We start from the raw sequence: 20,302 nt of genomic DNA on the forward strand, positions 1-20,302 counted from the left end.
AAAATGACTGTTACTCAGAATATTCTGCATCGCTCTTCAGAGTGTGATACCTTTAATACCTGTGTTGATGAGCGATACAATGATTTTAAATGTTTTAAATGTTAATATTGTTAAATATCATCACTGGCATTTGAATTCTAGGTGAGCACTGCTGCATTAGTTAACCTGAGGTTGTTTTTAAGGTTCTCTTCCTAGCCATAATAGGTAGAAATTCACCCTCAGAGCCCGGAGAACAACTGAGATAGCCACCATGTCCTAAACGTTTGCTTTTCTTTCAAGGAGAACAGGCCCCATACTTACATTAATGTATACTAACTTTTCAACTTGACCTTTCTTCTGTAATTTAACTATACCTGCCATCTTCTGTATTTAAAAAAGTATAGCAATATTCATTTGCCTTCCTATATCCAGTTCTGGGGTCAATATACACACACTAAAGCATGTCATGTTATCCTGACAACAGAAGAGGGGGAAAAAAGCAGATGGGGAAATAGAGATTGTGTGCTCTAGGTGTATTGATCTCCTGTATGAAAGAGAATTTCTAGATACAACTACTTTTGCCTGCAGCCACTCACAATCAGGTATATCCGGGTGTTTAATGCTGCAGTTCCCAAACTTTGAGACCTAATACACTGTACCTAATCCTCAAAATAGTTACTGTTCTGATTTTCATAATTAGTGTAGATACAGATAATTCTTATTCTCACGCTATATAAAAATCAGTTTTTAAACAATGTGCATGTGGCTTACTTGCAACGCCTGTGCCACTCACCTGTATGGTGTCTGCTGATACCAGAGTTTTGAGAACTGCTGGTGTGCTGACTTAGGTGAACTGCAGCTAGATGTGATTTGGGATGAGCTGGGGAAAGGCAAATCAAAATTATTTCATGGGGAGGGACCTCAGAGGTCATCTAGTCCAACTCCCTTCACAAATGCAGAATGCATTACTCCTGTACTATGCCATATAGACACCTACTTGGCCTCTTAAAAACGTCCAACAAAGGAGACTCCACAGCCTTCCTGAGCAGCTTATTCCCCTATCCCACTGTTCTGCCAGTGAAGCTTTTTTTTTAAAAAAAAAAATATTCAATCTGATGATATTTTTTTCATTTACTGCATACTTTGCCCCCTGTGGCAAGGGAAAACAAATATGTTCTTTCTCTTCTTCATGAAAGCCTTTCAGATATTTGAAAACCGCTATCATGTTCTCCCTTAATCTCCTTTTATCCAAATTGAACATATGTAGCCCTCTCAGCCTTTCCCTGTACATCGTTCATTCCTACCCTTTTATCATCTGTGCTGCCTGCCTCTGGATTCTCTCCAGTTACTCCACCTTCACCTTAAATTACGAAGCCCAAAACGGCACTTTATAAATTGTCCTTCTCTTTGGCACTGCCTGTTGCTAGCCCTAAGGGAGATAAACCCTTGTGTGCAAGAGCTCTGGATGCAGCATAGACAAATCCTAAGGTTTTACAACAAGGTTGCCTTGCCTTTTGGATTTGGAGACTCTTGCTTTTATACGAGTTTTTAGAAATACCAGTCTGGCAAAAATGTGAAGTCAGATCCCGCTGCTCTTCATTTTGTATAGTCATGTAGACTTGATTAATATGCAAAGTGCTATCAAACCAAAGTCTTCCACTTTTATGCACCCCTGTGTTTCATGCCCTCTTTGGATAAATGTAATAACCTTGACAGGATGCCATAGAGTGCAGCATATTGGTACACTGTCAACTGGACAGAAATAACCGAATCCATGCACTTGTTTTACTTAGGTCACTGAACAACCATCCAAGCGTAATAACTTTACTAGGGAACTTCGCTTCTGAAGTGGGTTTTATTCAAGCCAGCTCTGCAGCTGTGATCGGCTTGCCATCCCATTATAGAGCTCTTCTTTGAAATCAATAGTTAATGAAGCCTTTGAAATATTCCCTGAAGTCAATCATTAACATCCAAATTATAAAAGGATAAAAATCCATGACACAAAACAACTACTATAAAGTTTTTTGAAGACTGAACTCCCCAGTGATGCAAAAAATAAGCTCCCCTTACCAGTTTTGTCAACCTTCGCTCTCGCAAGCACCCAAAGTTAATAATTATTTAACAACTGAAAAATTATGACAAATGATTAATTGATCACAAGGAACTGGCTCTTGTGGTGCTATTAATCAGTGTGTCATCATGAAGAAAGAGAGGATAAGCAATCTATATCTGTTACAAACAGGCTAGGGGATGCATTACTCAGGCCTCGTGAAAAGGTCATTGTGTTGCTGAAAGCCAGATGAGTAGACTTAGTTAGATTGATGAGGGAGTATTATTTTTTTGTATTTATTATCAAGAAAAAAACCCACACCATTATGTCTGTACAAACACCATAAATAAATAGTCTACAGAAAGAAAATGCCAAGGAAAAAATGGGTTTCTCAGCTGTCTACAGTACTTTGATCTTATACTGTTCAGATACTCATTATTATAGAGCAGGGGATTTTTTTTCTTCATTTTTTTAGACTTCTGCATCAGAGATTAAACACAGATCCCCTGTGTACCCCATACCCACCTACCAAAACATAACCCATTACTATACCACTTATCTATAACAGTAGAGAGAAACTAATTTGATCAAGGGGTGTGTGGCAATGACTGGGTTGGGGCGGAAAGAGTAATAATTGTGATTTTTTTTTGTACACTATAGTGGCAATGCTAAAATTTCAGCCTCTGAGAACAAGGGAGGTGTCTGCACTATTTGCTGACTGAATTTCTCCTAGTTATGTTTTGTATGTAGTGACCATTAACTTGTCCACTAGGATTTTTGTGTGTTCTTGTTTCTGTGTTTGTGTATGTGTACACACACACACACCTATATGAGCAGAAGGTTCATTCTACAGAAGTTTGATGAACTAAGGCCGTTAAACACTGAAGGAGCCATCATTAACACAATAATATGCTGTTACTAATACGAGGCAATATAAGTCATAAAAAAAAAAGGAAGTCAAGAAAATTTCCAGTAGAGTAATGTGTTTATCAGTGTTAAAAACACCAAAGACGTACAGGAGAAAAAGGACTGAGTAGGTTACAGGTTCTAAGATTTGACCGGGAAGAAATTGTTAGAAATACTGCAAGAACAGGATTGGAGGACCAAAGGGGAAGGAAAGCAGACTAGGAGGAGTCTGTAATGGAGAGAAACTCCATCTATGTTGTTGTTCATGAGTATCTGAGGAAAAGAAAAGGAGCAATAGCTGGAAAAGGCAAAGTTAAAACTTAAAAAAAAAAAAAAAAGAATTTAGCCAAACTAATAAAAGTTTTATGACCTGATCTTTATTGGTGCAATATTGTGAAGGCTGAAATAATTGGGAAGGTCTTTTAAGGAGCAGCTGCACTCATATGAATGGTAGGAAATATGGTGTATTGTCATTGGATGCCTTTGTCTCCTGAGCCATATCTGCGTAGCTCACTGATCACTTCTTTTATTGCTATCAGCACTACAAAGCCAACAAAAGTTTAAATCACAAACTGCTCTTCTGCTTAGTTTCTAGACTGCATTGCAACATGATGTGTAAAGCAGAAATTACTTTGGAAGAGCAAGCTCACAAGGATGGCAATTGTTTTTTACTATTCACCATAAATTTTATATAGAAATCACTGATGGAAGATAAATATGGAACCACAATCTGCTCGTTTTTTCCCCATGTCGGATGTTTTAAAACTTTTTAGAGGAGGCTATTGTGTTCCAGGGCAATGATGTTATTAAAACTTTGGCCATGCTGTCACAGAACCATACAAGCTTCATCTTATTGCACCAAAACTCACAGTTCATCACCATGATACTTCAGTCTGATACAGGTGTAGCTTCACTGATTTCGATGGAATGACCCCAGCAGGGAGGTAGAGTTACAAATGAGTTTATCAGGCTCCTAAACTTGCATATAAGATGTCCATTGCACTTCTGTTTTGTTTAACCACATCTTCTATAACTTTTCATATTTTTATTTTAATTTCTATTGTGAATGAGGAGTTTATTTCCATGCAGAAGGAACAGTCCTAAATTAAACTTTGGTACGACAAGCCACTTAAGAAGTAAAATTGTGTTAGGAACATATAAGACCATGGTTTGTGGTACCTGGGGGTGTGCACACATGTACTAAGTCAGCTTAAAATAAGGCAATTTAACTAAGTTGACTTAAGTTAAGCCATGTCAGAGCATACACACCTATAGCTCCTTGATATGGTGGCATCTTTTGAGCTAAGTCAACTAAAGCAACTCGAGATAATACGCCTCAGAGGTGTATTATTTTGTGCCACATTTATGTTGACTCTGCTCCACACCACATGTGTATAAACTGTGACAGTTAAGACGACTTAAAAAAGTTAAGTCTGCTTAACTGTCAGAAATTTAGTACATGTCTACGTACCTTGGGTTTAGATATGAGCATGAAAAGTCTGAGCATTAGGATAAGCCTCAGAAATAGCATGCGTCTCTCAGTCACTATACCAAATATACAATTAATCCAATAAAAGATATCACCCTGCCTCTCTGTCAATCAGGTGAGGGGAAAGCAGTGTGCATCAGTTAAACATTGTGGAGATCTTTTTTCAGGGTGGGGTCCTAAGAGTAAGCAGGGGCAAAAAAAATTTCAGCAACATCTGAACAGGGTCAATACATATGCTGTTTGAAAAGCAACCCTTTCATTGCATTGCCAATTATGAAAGATTTCTAGTCTTGCATGGGCAGATAAAGAACATTGTACTGAGAATGCAAGTTGAGTGCTCTCAAAGGTAAAATTTAAGCTAATTTAAAAAGAAGCTGCTGGCCATGTAAAACTTTGAAAAATATTTTGAGAGGGATTTTATTTGCTGTTTATTTTCTAAACGGGAATAGGACCGTGTTCTTCCTCTGTTGCTCAGGGCATGCTTAAAGGCATAAAGCACAAAGCTGCTGCTTATTCTCCATCCAATTTCCTAATCATTTATAAAACCACCAACTGGGATGTAACAGACACAGGGTGATGTGGCTTCAGGTAGGGTATAAACAGCAGGAGCAGATGAACTTTTAAAAAGCCAAGATGCTGTTTTCATATGGCTCAATTCACCCCTTCCTGAGCCAGAGCATTACTTCTCCAAAATTGTTTTTTCTTAAGCACCTGAGGGAGGTATTTAAATATAATCACCTTCAGCTTCAGCCCTCATCATGGAAACAGTTAAGCAGGTGTGTATGGGAGAGTTGGGGACAGCTAGGTTTCCTCATTTGTAAAATACTCTCTCCCAGCATATGGTGACTAGATTGCCATCTACCCTTCTTGTCTTGTAAAGGTGAGGGGAGTGTTTCATCATCTGCAGAAGAGACTTCTGACATGTAAATCTGGAGTCCTCTGCATGAATTCAAAGGAGAAACTGCTGTTAAGTGGTCTGCATTGCCAGCCCCAAGAGTTTCAAAATCTGGTGACTTCATGGATTATCTCTGTGAAACATTAAAAGTATAACTTTATTTACTCTGTCTTCTAATGAAGGAAAGCACCCACTGACAGCATGCTGGAAAGTCTCCCTCTTTGCTGAAATGCACAGGAAGTTTTAAATATAATCTAGAAAAGTCAGGTCAGTTAGACTGTGCGACTTACTACCACAAGATGTCATTTCACTTAAGCGGCTTCAGAAAAAGCTGTGAAATGACTGTACTCACTTGAAAACAAGATGAGGTTCTTTTTCCCCCCAGCTGGCATGGGAAAAAGCCCCTTGTCTTATAATTACATACAAGGAAATCTCACTAAATACATTGTCTATCATTCAACTGCTGCCAAAAGCAATGTGTGCTCAGCAATAGAAACCAACTATGAAGCTCATTCAATGCAGCCAACACTGAGCATGACTATAAAATACATGGCCCACATTGGGTAAAAGTGTTGATGGGAATGGGAACGTGTGTGTGCGCGTGCGTGTGTGTGCGTGCGCATGTGTGTGCGTGCGCGCGTGTGCTTGAATAAAATGGGCAGTTGCTCCCCTTGGAGAGACCATGTACCAGGCAAGGAGGTACCACAATACCAGGCTGGCACTCGGAGAGGCCAGAGCAAGTCCAACACCCTCCTCTGGTGCCAACAATGCTGATGGAATTCTTTTTTTTTTTTTAATTTACAAATGTTATTAAAACACACTTACCACCTTCCGCGTACAACACTTTACATACTAAGCACCCTTGTTTTACCAAAATGTCATATCACAAAAACAACCACATACCCAAAAACATGCAACTCTATATATTACAGCCTTAAACAACATACATCAACTTCCCACAAAAAAATCCCTTACAGAACCTTTTTCTTCATACAGAAGCTCAGGAAAAACAGTGACCTCCGCAACCACCTGAAATTCTCTGCCCCTCCCATCAGTCCTCTTGGTTGGTTCAGTGAAACAAGTGTGTCTACTGCCCAGTCCTTTTTCCTCTCCTTCTTCTCTGCCTCTTCTTCTCCAATGTCTTCCTTGTCCTGATCAATGTAATATTTGAGTTTGTGCGGCCCCAGCTTCAAGCACTGTCTTTCAGGAACGCCAAACCCTTAAAAACCCAGAGATTACGTTCTTTCCATAAATTAGTTTTAGTACATGCTAATAAAGCCTTTAATAACATTTCCTCTGGTCCTTTTGGTATGAGACCATATAGTACCATCTCCTGCACTAATATCAGGCTTATTTTGGTGACACTCAGAAAGTAGCAGCCCCTTTCCCACACCCCATTTGCATACCTACTCTCCTAAAACATGTCCCACTGTTTCTTCTTCCCTGAACCTCTCCCTTCTGCCCCTAGATGAACTAATCAAGCCCCGCATGTGTTGCATCTCTCTCACTGGCAGGATATTTCTTACAGCCATCTATGCTATTACCTGCCGCCACGCCCCACACCTTCTTCTCTTGTCCTTCTCTGAAGTTGCCCACTCTCTCTCTCCCATACCACTTTAATCAGTTTCTTACTGGCCTCCAGCCCTACTTTCCCTATTTTATATGTCTGCATGAAACCTTCCACCCGGATGTAACTGCCCATGGGTTCTTTAAAGATGTCTGATAAACTCCCCACTTCCTCAAAATTGCAGGTGCATGAAATCAGATGTTTTCCCCTCTCCTTCCATTATTGCCATCTGTACCTCACTTACAGATTTTGCATAGATGAACAATCCCCAGTCTGGCAGTCCCCACCCCCCCCATTTTTCTTGCTTTGTATGGTTCAGATCTAGCTAACCTTTCTGTTTCGGCATTCCAGAAGAACACACATATTTCCCTCTGGACTGTTGCTATCTGCCACCACCTTGGTGTGAATACAATTCTTATATATATAATAATTGGCAGTAGCACAGCCTTACCTGCCACCACTTTTCTGGCAAAGGACAATGGCCTTCTGGGCCATAACCAAAGTATTTGCCAATTCACCTTTTCCCATGCTGTATTATCTTTCCCTTCAGTGTCCATTGGGATCCCTAGCCCTCTGATTTCTCTCTCTGTTATTTGAAGGCCCAGCTTCTCCAATTCCCTCCAGTTCCCCAATCTCATTATGATGCTTTTCAACCAGGGCTGGAGGTACTGCAATACCAGCCAATACTCACAAAAGCCAGAGCAAGCTCTCACACCTTCCTCTGATATCAAAAAGACTGATAGAAACCTCTCACATGTATAGGCCAGTGCAACCCATCTGAATAAAACATGTTGGTGCCTATTACGAGCAGTCCTCCTCACTGCCAACTCTTTTACAAGTGATTGTGAGCCACGACATTGCATACATGTTTACTTATTCTTTATTTCCACAATTGAGCTGTGCCTTTGTTTCCCATTTCTAATAATTCCTGTTTCTTCACCAGCTCTAAATGCCTGGGAAACATCACCAAATGGGGCTCCAAACAGAATCCCTCTGCTGCCCCTGTCTCTCCTCCTGGTGCATATAATTAGTGTGGCCCCACCCTTCATAAGGTGAAGGCATACCAGGTTGCCCTGGTGCCTCATCTACATATAAAATTTTGGAGCATCCCAGGACTCATAACAAGAACACCCAGTTGCAGTCATGAGTGGAGGGCTAATTAGCACATGGATCCTTTGTGGGTTGTATCTGGAGAACACACACATGCTGGGCTCTGGGGTCACTATGGCTTGAAATATGGTTGATAATGGTGGGGTCTCCTCCAGCAAACTATGTAGTAACTCGCAAGTCTTTGGTTTTAGACTACTTTCATGCATATTTTAGCAGGGGAAATACTGTGACTACCAAGGCAGTTTTCCCAGGGGCAAGAGATGACCATTTTTCTGGCACAGGGTAGCATCCATGGATGTAATGTGTAGTTAACATTCCACTTTCATTTCCAGAGGGAAGATTTTGGCTTTACACCCACTTGATGAAAACGGGAGACTCCTCTCTAGCTCCTCCTGTCACCATGCAGCTGAGGGCGAGTGAAACTTGGGGACATCTGAACCCCAAGCCTCTGGGTTTGGGCCTGCATGTAGGATGCCTGCTAAATGATTTGAAAACATCTGAAGCCCCAGGTTGGGGGTGGAGGTTGTTTGCTGGTAGTAGGGCCACTTACAGCTCTTGAATGACTCACATATTTGGAACTGATTTGGTTAACTTGGCTTGGAACACAAACAATTTTACATAAAAAAAATAGTTTGTAGAACATAAAAATAGGTGCCAAAGTGCTGCTCAAAAGTATGTTTATGAAGCACTTGTGGTAAAATTTACACCCGCTTCAAAAAAAGTAACATGAATTCTGGAGGAATGAAGTGCATGGGTACTATATGCAAATTGCTACAGCCATGTTTAATTTTAAGGTTATTCTTTTCAGATGTACTCTTCACTTACATGTGCTCAAGAATTTGGTCAGACCTTTGCATGTGTAGGGTCTGATGGTAAGGAGAGGGGGAAGAGGCTGCCAGAGCAAAAAGTTGGTGGGAAGCAGAGACCAAAGGTGCTACTCGATGCCATAAATTTATTTTCCATGCTGTAGGAGTGGGAGGGGGATGCATTCAAGAAAAACCCTCTAAAAATCCAATTCTATACCTGGACAATTATATCCAATTAATAAAATATACACACGTAGAATATAATTACTGGTGGAGGGCATCTTATAATCAGGGTCATCTTCTATGGCAGTGAACACAGTATGTATGGATAATAAGAATCAATAACATAAGTTAGGGGTGGAGGGGGTGTGACTAGGGGAGCCCTGAGACACTGCCTTTTGATAGCGGGGCACAAAAATAGTTGTAACTGCAGCTAGTATCTGGCTGTGCTGCTGCTACCAGCTCTGCCCCATGCACCAGAGCTGCTCAGGACACAGAGCTGCCCTGTTACACCTTTGATAAGAACAGTGAGGTGTAAAAGAAGTCCTGGAAGAGATACAAAGTCTCATATTTTGTAACACAAGACAACCTTAATGGGGATTAGGAAGGGACCTTCACTGTGGCCCAAAAATTGTATAATTGCCTACTGCAGGGTTACTTAAATCCTTCAGAAGCAGCTGTGGCCTCTCTGTGTGATGCACGTGTAAAACATCTGGCGAAAATCATGACTAGTTTCCAATTTGTCTTAGAAAGCACAGCAACAGCACCTGTATTGCATGTACCCTAGTCATTTTTTTCTCCCCCAGTTCCTTTGATCTGCTTGGGTTGCATATAGCACGTGGTCAATGGCAGTGACCAATGGCTACCAATATTAGTATTGTACAGGCATGAAGCAGGAAAACACATGCAACTTTGTGAATGGTCCAGCAACAAGAGGACAAATTTTGAAGTCTTCAACATTCAAAATTGGGTTCACATTTTCCAAATGATCTCTGCCGTTACTTAATCACTTAAGTAGTCACATTAGATTTTCAGAAGTTGTCAGCACACAACGTGTTTTTTTAACAGTCTGTCTAAGTGTAGCTGAATTCTCTGGAAAATCTGGTCAAAGGGTTTGCATTAAAAGGTTCCCAATTCATATGCATAATGAAGGGCACTTTGCAAGACTAAAATAAAGTAGATGGGACTGCCTGAACATGTATTATCAGTGTAGAGCAGCTTTGGAACGTGAAATGAGGTAATGAGGCTGAGGTAATTTTTTGGCCAGGAGAACAGTTTAATATTGGTTTATGATCAAACAATATGCCAGTCTCTTGACAGGAATAAAAATACCCCATGCTGATAGATTAATTGGATAACTCCAAATATTTCTCCTTCCCAGAAGGTTAGTCACATAAATGAAGCTTATTTAAGTGTATTTGTAACAAGGCCATTAAAGGCTTGGGTGCAAAAAAATAAACTTACACTTAACTGAGCAGCTACAGTGGACTTAACCAAAACAGATAGTAAAAGATCTGTCGGGATACAATGCTAAGCTAAACTGTGTTACCAGTTACTTGCCTATGGTCTCATACAAACTTGGCCTTCATGCCTCTCATAGCTGTCTTCTGGAACAAAGTGTACATTGGCTATAAGATCTTTATCACAGCATTATAAAATGCTGTGAATGTAGTCAAAATATATCTCTGGGTTGCCCCAAATGTCTCCTGTAATCTTGATTCTACCCCTTTAATCCTGACTTTCTGTTCTATCCATTGCTTAGCATTCTTATGTGCTGTTAAACACATCAGTGACTGTGAGCAGGAGATAGACTCCTACTGCCAGGCCCTTCACCCCTGGAAGGCGGAGGGTAGACCACAGTCTCCCTCCAGGACAAGGGAGGACTCGGGGACCTCCCTTACTGTCCAGCCCAGGGCTTGGACCAAGGTGACAAAGGGTCCCAAGGCCCGCCAAACCAAGGCCCCTGCCCTGCTGGAGCTTTACAACAGGTATGAACCTCTTGCAACCCCAGCAGAGCCTGCAGAGTTGCTAGTTCCTGCAGGCAACACAGAGGACACTGTAGCTACCGCCCCCGCTCTCCCTAAGACCAAACGCAAAGTATTTGTTGTGGGAGACTCCATCCTGAGGGGGGATGAGGGGGTAATCTACCGCCCCGACCCTTTAGCCCAGGAAGTTTGCTGGTTCCTGGGAGCCCGTATCTGAGACATTGCGGAGAAGATCCCTAAGCTCCTCCAGCCCACTAACCACTATCCCATGCTCCTCATCCATGTGGGCACCAATGATACGGCTCGGAGCGCTCCCAGCTTGGACATGAGGTGCTACAGGGATTTGGGTGCAGGGCATAGGTGGTGTTTTCTTCAATCCTCCCAGTCTCGGGCTACGGGCTGAGGAGGGAGAGGAAAATCCAGGTAGTCAACCAAAGACTGCGGCGCTGGTGTCATCAGGAAGGCTTTGGCTTCCATGACCACAATCTGTTCTTTGGAGAGAAAGGCGACAAGCTGCTGGGAAGGGATAGCCTCCACCACTCTCCACTGGGGAGGAGGCTTTTCTCAGCCAGACTGGCTGACCTGCTCCACCAGGCTTTAAACTAAGCCTGCTGGAGGATGGGAGGGACTACTGCCACTGCTACTGCCACTGCTGGCCCACTGAGCAGCCCTTGCAAAGCCAGCAGGCCAAGGCACATAAGGGAACCCACCCCAGCTGCAGCCCTGGAACAAAATGTAGACAGGGCAAGGGCCCCCAAGGGGACACCTGTGTGTCTATACACAAATTCCAGGAGCCTGGGGAATAAACAGGAGGATCTTTTTCTCCTGCTAAATGCAAATAACTATGATGTCATTGGGATAATGGAGACCTGGTGGGACTCCACCCATGACTGGACCATGGGTAGAGACGGCTATATCCTATACAGGAGGGATCAAGTGGACAAAAGGGGCAGGGGCATAGCTGTCTATGTCAAGGAAAGCTACGCGTCCTTGCAAGCTGACATTGGCACCCATGGTGGATGACTTGAGACCCTCTGGGTTAAAATCCATGGGGAACACAGCACAGGGGATACTATGCTGGGGGTCTACTACAGACCCCCTACCCAGAGTTAGGACCTTGACCAGGAGCTCACCAGGGAATTGGCTGAGGCTGCATGCTCCTGGGGTATGGTTGTCATGGGAGATTTTAACTACCCAGACATCTCGTGGGAAGAGTGCTCAGCCAAATCCGAGCGGTCACAAAGCTTTCTCTCATGTGTGGATGACCTCTATCTGACACAGGAAGTCTATGGGCTGACAAAAGGTAAAGTGCTGCTTGACCTCGTACTGGCAACCAGGGATGACCCAATCAGCAACCTAACGGTCGAAGGGAAGCTGGGTGACAGTGACCATGAGCTGGTCACCTTCACCATCTGTTGTAAAACTGGCAAGTCAGTCAGAAGTCCTTGACTTCAAGAAACCTGACTTTGACAAGCTAAGGAGGCTTGTCAGAGAGACCCTAAAATGCCATGACCCAATGAAGAGGGGAGTTCAGTACAAGTGGTTGCTTCTCAAGGGAGCAATCCTGGATGCACAAGCAAAGTCTGTCCCATCTTGGAGGAAAGGCAGCAAAAGGGCACAGCAGCCCCCTTGTCTCTCCAGGGAACTGGCAGACCTCCTGTGTCTTAATAGGAAGATCCACAAAGGATGGAGGACTAGAACCACCACCAAGGAGGAATACTTTGTTCTGGTCTGGACCTGCAGAGAGCAAACCAGGAAAGTCAAGGCTGCGATGGAACTCCAGCTAGCTACAAATATCAAGAACAATAAAAAGTCCTTTTTTAGATATGTGGGGAGCCGGAGGAAAAGCAAGGGCAACACTGGACCCCTGCTAAACCAGATGGGGCAACTGACAACCGATGCCCAGGAAAAAACGAACTTGCTAAATGTGTAATTTGCGTCCATTTTTCACCAGTCCCATGGGACGACCCTGCCCACTATGGGTCAGGAAGGTCCAGGTGAGGGAGATTCCTTGCCCTCCATCGAAGCTGCCTCGTGAAGGAACACCTTGACAGGCTGGATACCTTCAAGTCAGCCAGCCCTGATGAGTTACACCCAAGGGTACTCAGGGAGCTGGCGAGCATCATAGCTTAGCCCCTAGCATGACTCTTTGAGAGCTCTTGGCACTCTGGTGAAGTGCCCAGTGATTGGAAGAGGGCCAAAGTTGTGCCGATCTTCAAGGAAGGGAGGAAAGTAGATCTGGCAAACTATAGGCCCATCAGCCTGACCTCTATCCTGGGGAGGTCTTGGAAAAGATTATTAAAGAGGCCATCCTTAACAGACTAGCTGAAGGCAATATCCTGAGGGATACCCAGCATGGGTTTGTTGCAGGTAGGTCTTGCTTGACCAATCTCATTTCCTTTTATGACCAGGTGAACTATCACTTAGACAAGGGGGAAGAGATCGACATTGTATATCTTGACTTTAAAAAAGCCTTTGATCTGGTATCCCACGATCACCTCTTGGCTAAACTGACTAACTGCGCCCTTGATGTCACCACGATCCGCTGGCTGGTGAACTGGCTCTGCGGTAGGACCCAGAGGTTGGTGGTCAATGGGAGCCAATCGTCTTGGTGCGCTGTGACCAGTGGGGTTCCTCAAGGCTCTGTCCTAGAGCCTATACTTTTTAATATCTTCATCAGTGATGTGGATATTGGTGTCAGAAGTGGACTGGCCAAGTTTTCTGCTGACACCAAACTCTGGGGTAAAGCATCCACACCTGAGTACAGGAGGGTGATCCAGGCGGATCTTGAAATGGGTGGACAAGAACCTGATGGTGTTCAACACTGAAAAATGCAAGGTTCTCCACCTTAGGAAGAAAAACCTGCAGCATCCTTATAGGCTCAGTAGTGCTACGCTGGTTAGCTCTACAGATGAAAGGGACTTAGGGGTCATGGTTGACCACAAATGAACATGAGCTTTCAGTGTGATGCTGCAGCTAGTAAAGCGAGCAAAATGCTGGCTTACATCCATAGATGCTTCTCAAGCAAATCCTGGGACGTCATTCTCCCTTTGTACTTGGCCTTGTTGAAGCTGAAGCTGGAGTATTGCATCCAGTTTTGGGCTCCACAATTCAAAAAGGATGTGGAGAAGCTTGAGAGGGTGCACAGGAGAGCCACGCGCATGATCAGAGGTCAGGAAAACAAACTTTATGATGAAAGGCTGAGAGCCATGGGGCTCTTCAGCCTGGAAAAGCGCAGGCTCAGGAGTGATCTGGTGGCCACCTATAAATTTATCAGGGGTGCTCATCAGGATCTGGGGGAACGTCTGTTCACCAGAGCCCCCCAAAGGAATGACAATATCAAATGGTCACAAACTGCCGTGACTGATTCAGGCTGGACATACGGAAGAACTTCACTGTCCGAGTCCACAAGGTTTGGAATAGACTGCCCCCAGAGGCAGTTCAAGCACCCACTTTGAACACCTTCAAGACACATTTGGATGCTTACTTTGCTGGGATGCTTCGTGCCCCTGGGGCAGGGGGCTGGACTCGATGATCCTCCGGGGTCCCTTCCAGCCCAAATGTCTATGAAATCTATGAAACTACTCTACTATACCTCAAAGGAAGCTGCATTTTGGTGATGAGCAAAGTATGTGCAGATCACTTCACTTCTTGTGGCCTCCTTTTCCCCATTTACACAAACCATTTACACTGATACAGACTAGGAACAGGTGACATACACTTATACGCCAGTATAATTTGCTTGAATATGATGTAGGAAGAATCTGGGCTGAAACTAACCTTCCTGATGTTACATGAGTGTAAGTGTCATGAGTCTGAACCTATTGTGGAACAGATGTTTCCTATGCCAAGCAGGCTATTACTGATGTTCTGCACCTAATAATGGGCACTGTCGTAGCGTCTTCAGCAAATACCTGTCATGGCTAGCTCCTCATCTACTTTCTCTCAGGCCAAAACAATTTACAATGCCATATAAAACTGATATAAATTACGCTGGTGTAATTGTGTTGTATGTGCAGGCCAAGGGATAAGCATGCTTTCCAGCCTCTCAGCAATGTTTTGTAGATAAATCCATTCATAGATGAAAAGTAATTATGGCCAGATTCACATAGGTATGTAAACATGTAACTTACCGTTCAAACTGATGGTGAGTTATCTGCTTAGCAGGAAAATGAATACTTGCATAAGTCCCTAGATACTCATTGCAATTACTATAAAGATAAAGTCCCCTTTATTTCAGAACATATAATCAAAAATAAATGTCACATTAGTATGGCAACATGTATGTTTTAGTGCCATCTAGCTATCTTCCAAGGTAACTCACTATGTCATACCCCTAATAAAATCTGCCCTCTTAGCAGAAATAAGAGTATTTTGCTAAAATTATTTGCAGAACTCTGTAAGTTCAGTGATCCATATTAAACTACAGTTGCCAGTGGCAAGTAATTAACATTACAAAATGGTATCCCTTATGTTAAGACTGCTGCACTTCAGTATAGGCCACTGTAATGTTAATTATTTGCTACTAGCAATTAATAAAGAATTATTGGGTGTAAGCAAGACAAAATACCAGTTTTCAGTAGAGCAGCCTACACCACATGAATAAGTAGAGCGACTGAATGTGTTTGGAGCCTTGTTTCTGATACATACAAGTGTTTTTTCAGTTTCCTTCCTACTGCACTTTGATATGACTTTATTCTTATTGAGGAACACCTACAGGGGGGTAAAAGTCATGCCCCCCCCAGACATTCCTGGTGATTGATTTTCTTTTTTCCTTTAAGTCTCTGTATGTAAGTGCAGGTTCTGAAGACTGTGAACTCTGAAAATGTTGCAGGCAAATACATTCAGGGAAAACTGCTGCAGCTGAACTAGTCTCCAGTACAGTGAGGAGCAAATTATGGCCTGTGGGGTGAATCCAGCCTGCTGACTGGTTGGATCTGTCCCACAGATGGGCACCCACCAAATGTATCCAGCCCACGGCTGCCCCCATGGCACTCTGCTGGGGCCTGCGCCCCACCTGCGCACCACCTTCCCTTGGGCAGCCAGCACTAGGCTCCCGCCCATGTCTATTGATGTTTTGGGCCCTGGCCAGCAGGGCTTCTCCTGGTGCAGCTCTAAGGGCCCAAGTACTGCTCGGCTCCCCCAGCCTCCACTGGCTGCTCCTCCTCATCCTGCCCCTGCTGCACTGCTCTGGGCAGCAGGAAGCACAGGGAAGCAACAGCAGCCATGGGGACACATGCCAGGCACCACATGCCCAGCCAGGAAAGGGGGAAGCTGAACAGAGTAGTTCCTGCCCCAGCACATGTGTTTCTAGCTCCTAGTCACCTTCCACCCACTCCACCCAGCTGGCATGATGAGCAACCACCTGCAGGCAGCTGAGTGGGTAGGAGGTGGCCAGGAGCTGGAGCTGAAGCCCCACACGCCAGGGCAGGAGCTGCCCAGCCACAGCTCTCCCCCCTCCTGGCTAAGCATGTGGTGCCTGGCACAGATTCCCATGGCCGATGCCACTTCCCTGTGCTACCTGCTGCCTGGAGTGGTGCAGCAGAAGGAGGAGGAAGAGAAGGAGCTGCTGGAGGTGGGGGGAAAAGAGCAGTACCTGGGCGACTGCAGCCACACTGGGAGCAGCCCCACCATGAAGCTGTGCATGCTGGCCAGGGCCAGGGCCATCGATGGGCATGGGTGGGAGTACAGCACAAGCTGCCCTGGATGGGAGCAGGTGGGGCTTGCCCGCATGCAGAGCTCTGCCAGGGCAGCTGCAGGCCAGATGGGTATGAGGAGGGGAGGGTGAACTGCACTTGCACCGCGCCATCCGGGCAAGCAATGCTGCATGCACCCCCTGTCCCCCCACCGCCTTCCTCCTGCCCTGGGCCTGCTTTCAAGTCCTAGCGCATGGGCAACCCCCGCCACGTACATGCACACCCACATCCCCACACCTACCCCTACAACCCGCTCCCTCCAACACAGTATACATACAAAAGTAAGACTTTATTTTGAGCTATAGGCAATTGCCACAATAGACACTACTCAAAAATATATAAGGGCAACAATATTTTTTTTAAATAAAATTAAATACGTCATAGTAGGAGTTTGATTTTTACTATGTGATTTTTTTTAAATCTGTAATTTGTTAAAATGATATCTTCTGGAAGATTTTATGTGTGCGGCCCTTGACAGCTCACCAAAACTTGTTAAGTGACCCGCCAGTAGTATCACCCCCTGTAAATGCAGTGTGCCTGTCAGCATCAAGCAGCAGTTTTATGATCAGCATGAGGTGAACTACAACTACCCATGCTAAGGACAAAGCTTCCAGAAGCCTGGTAAGAGAAATAGTGCATTCTTTAGTGTCAAAGTCTCTTCCCTTTGTGATGGCATCAGGTTTCGTCGACAGACAAGTTGGACAATGTACAGTTCAGCCTTATTGTTGAAACACTCAGTGCTTGTTAGCATATAGTAATATGAAATTATACTGTAATCACAGTGGAAATAGCACTGTGGTTATTTTGTTCTGAAGTGTATCCTAATACTTCATCCCATTTACCACCCTCTTTTCTAATGCTCTAATAACTGTTTGGAGATGGCAATGTTAACGGCTACTATGCCTCTTCTGAAAGCCATTGTGAACTATAGGGGCAGATCCTACGCCATCCTTTACACCCCTAGGTAGAATGAAGTGCCTAAACGTCATCTTATTCCACTGTGCTCCAATCCCTGAGAACTGTTACTACCAAAAGTGGGTGCTTTTGGTGATTTCATTTTAAAGCTAAAAACATAGGATCATAGGAAATTAAGGTTGGAAGGGATCTCAGGAAGTCATCTAGTCCAAACCCCTGCTCAAAGCAGGACCAGCCCCAACTAGATCATCCCAGCCAAGGTTTTGTTTAGCTGGATCTTAAAAACCCCCAAGGATGGAGAGTCCACAACCTCTCTGCATAGCCTGTTCCAGTGCTCTACCCTCCTCCTGATAATTTTTTTTCCTAACATCTAACCTCAGCTTCTCTTGCTGCAGCTTGAGACCACTGCTTCTTGTTTTCTCATCTGCCCGCACTGAGAACAGTCCAGCTCTTTGTAACCCCCATTCAGGTAGTTGAAGGCTCCTATTAAATCCCCACTCAGTCTTCTCCTCTCCAGAATAAATAAATCCAGTTCCCTCAGCCTCTCCTCAAATGAAATGATCGTGTGTTAAAGAAGTTGATGCATTATTAGGCTTTTCAGGGAGCCAGGGTGGAATAGGATCATGCTTAGGCCTTAAGTTCACGTAAGCACTGAATAGGTGAAGTAGGACCTGACCTTTGCAGGCTTTTTGAAATGAATGACAGATCCAGTTCTCATTGCTAGAACCTGATCAGTAGATTTCCTAATGGTTATCTTAGTCTTTGCTGTTGAAGAGTCAATTAATGTGTCTGATATTGAGGCGCTCCCCAAAATTGTCCTTAAAGAATCTCTTTGGACATGGGGAAATTAAAACCGACTCCAGGTTAAGGAGCAGTGTGGGTCAGACAGCTCATTTGTACACTCCTCTCACTTTCATGCACTCTGGCCAAATAAGTAACTTTCTTCCACTGCATTAATTTTGAGAAAGTGCTTTTTTTTGTGGAGGGGTGGGGAGGTTTAAAGTGAACTATTATTAGTGCTATCTAGTTTTTACGTTGTTACAAACAATATGCAGTAGCACACTGGATCTCATTAATGAGCATGTATAAATGCTGGCTTTCGATACTCATAAAGCATGTCAGGAAAAACGCGTGTTCTAGCATTGCACCCACTCAGCACAAGACATTTGAACCATTTAACACTAGCTTGTGAGGGAAATTATTAGGCAAAAATTGCAGAATGAGGTGTGAATGGAAGAGCAGCTATCCTTGGTAGTGAGTCAAAATGAGAGATTCACATAGACTACTATGGATTTTAAATCAGGGTCTTTTCTTCCTGATATTTATTTAAGGACCTACGGCTTTGTTTAAAGACCTTCCTTAGCTTTCTTATCCCCTTAGACTTATCCCTTCAGGCTTTCTTATCCTCTTATCTCCTTTCATCAACTGACTGTTGCTCTTTGGCTCCTTTCACTGTGTTTCCATTACCTGTGCAGGATTGTTGGTTTTATTTTTTTTAACTGGCAATATTTGAGTAGCCCACTGTGATTTTATTCCTTGTGTAACAGGATGATGAATACATGTTACAATTCCCCTTCTGGGAAGGATATGAGTTGTTAGAGCTCTTAACTGCGGAGCCCTAGTTTTTTGGCTTAAATTGGAACGAGAAATTTATGCTTTTAGCTGTGGATGCCTGTTGTTCAATCTTAGGTATATTAGCTAAAAGGGGCAAGTATCATACATGCTCAATCATGGTGTTATTTTATGGCCTCACCTAACTTATATGCAGAAGGACATTTCTGTTCAATGTCCACCAGGTTTCTACATTTCAAAGAACTTTCTTCCTTGAAATATAATACTCTCACATTAGCTAATCCTGTTGGCCCGCTTCATGTCATGGTGAATGCAAGTAACTCATGGTCACTGGTATGAGGTCTTTTTTAGTCCTGTTCACAGATGAGGTTTCCCAAATAGCACATTGAAATAGGAAGGGATTGTCTTATAATGCCAGCAGGGAAAGCTTTCTACTTACTGATGCCCAAGGAGAGGAGGACAACTTCCATTGTGATTTCAGCCAAGAAAGGAAGAACTGTGGTCTGCCAGCCCACACCACGATTTCTTTCTGCTTCTTTTAGCCAGTGCCTTTAAAAAGTGGCAGGATAAATTTTCTATTAACTGCAGTGGCCAGTTTTTAGAAAATGATTTTTAGCAAAATGCAGGGATTTCTCTGATTACAAGGGAAATGCTCCCATACCAAAATTATGGGAATCTTAAAATATTGAGACAGAGTAGGTTTGGGGACAGTCCTGCTTTGAGCAGGGGGTTGGACTAGATGGACCTCCTGAAGTCCCTTCCAACCTTCATTTTCTATTATTCTGTGATTTTACGTTTATGCCCAAGTAAACATCAAAGCCCGGGTAGATGAAATTCTTCTTTTAAGAATGGCATCCTCTGATTCCTAAGGGTTTTAAGATTCGTAAGGTTTGCTTCTTATGTTAATAAATGGTTGTGAGGTGATCAAATGCACATGATGATATGCACAGAGTAAGAACCTGAATGGGTAGACATTTTAAGGGCTTGCTCCTTACATCTTCCTCACATATAGCTTTCTAATCTTTGTCTCAAGTATCTGAACGGACGGAGCTTTGGCATTATCTATTCCATAAATGATTTAAAGCACATTTTATTCATTTCTTTTTTAAAGGACTTATGTCGTAGCAAACTTACGTCAGGATCTTGGTGAATGATAAAGTAAATCAAAATGTGTTAATATACCATGAATGCTGCTTCTGGTTAGGCTTGGCAAGCCAGTTAATTACCTGATGAAATAATGTCAATCGCCTGGTCAATTATTATTTGACTGTAGTAATAAATTATCCAATATTTCATAAAGCCAAGAATGCCCTTTTGTAGGTGATGTCTTAA

This window comes from Crocodylus siamensis, chromosome 1 (genome assembly GCF_052110815.1).
Source record: "Crocodylus siamensis isolate JL-2025a chromosome 1, ASM5211081v1, whole genome shotgun sequence".
Taxonomy (NCBI): Eukaryota; Metazoa; Chordata; order Crocodylia; family Crocodylidae; genus Crocodylus; species Crocodylus siamensis.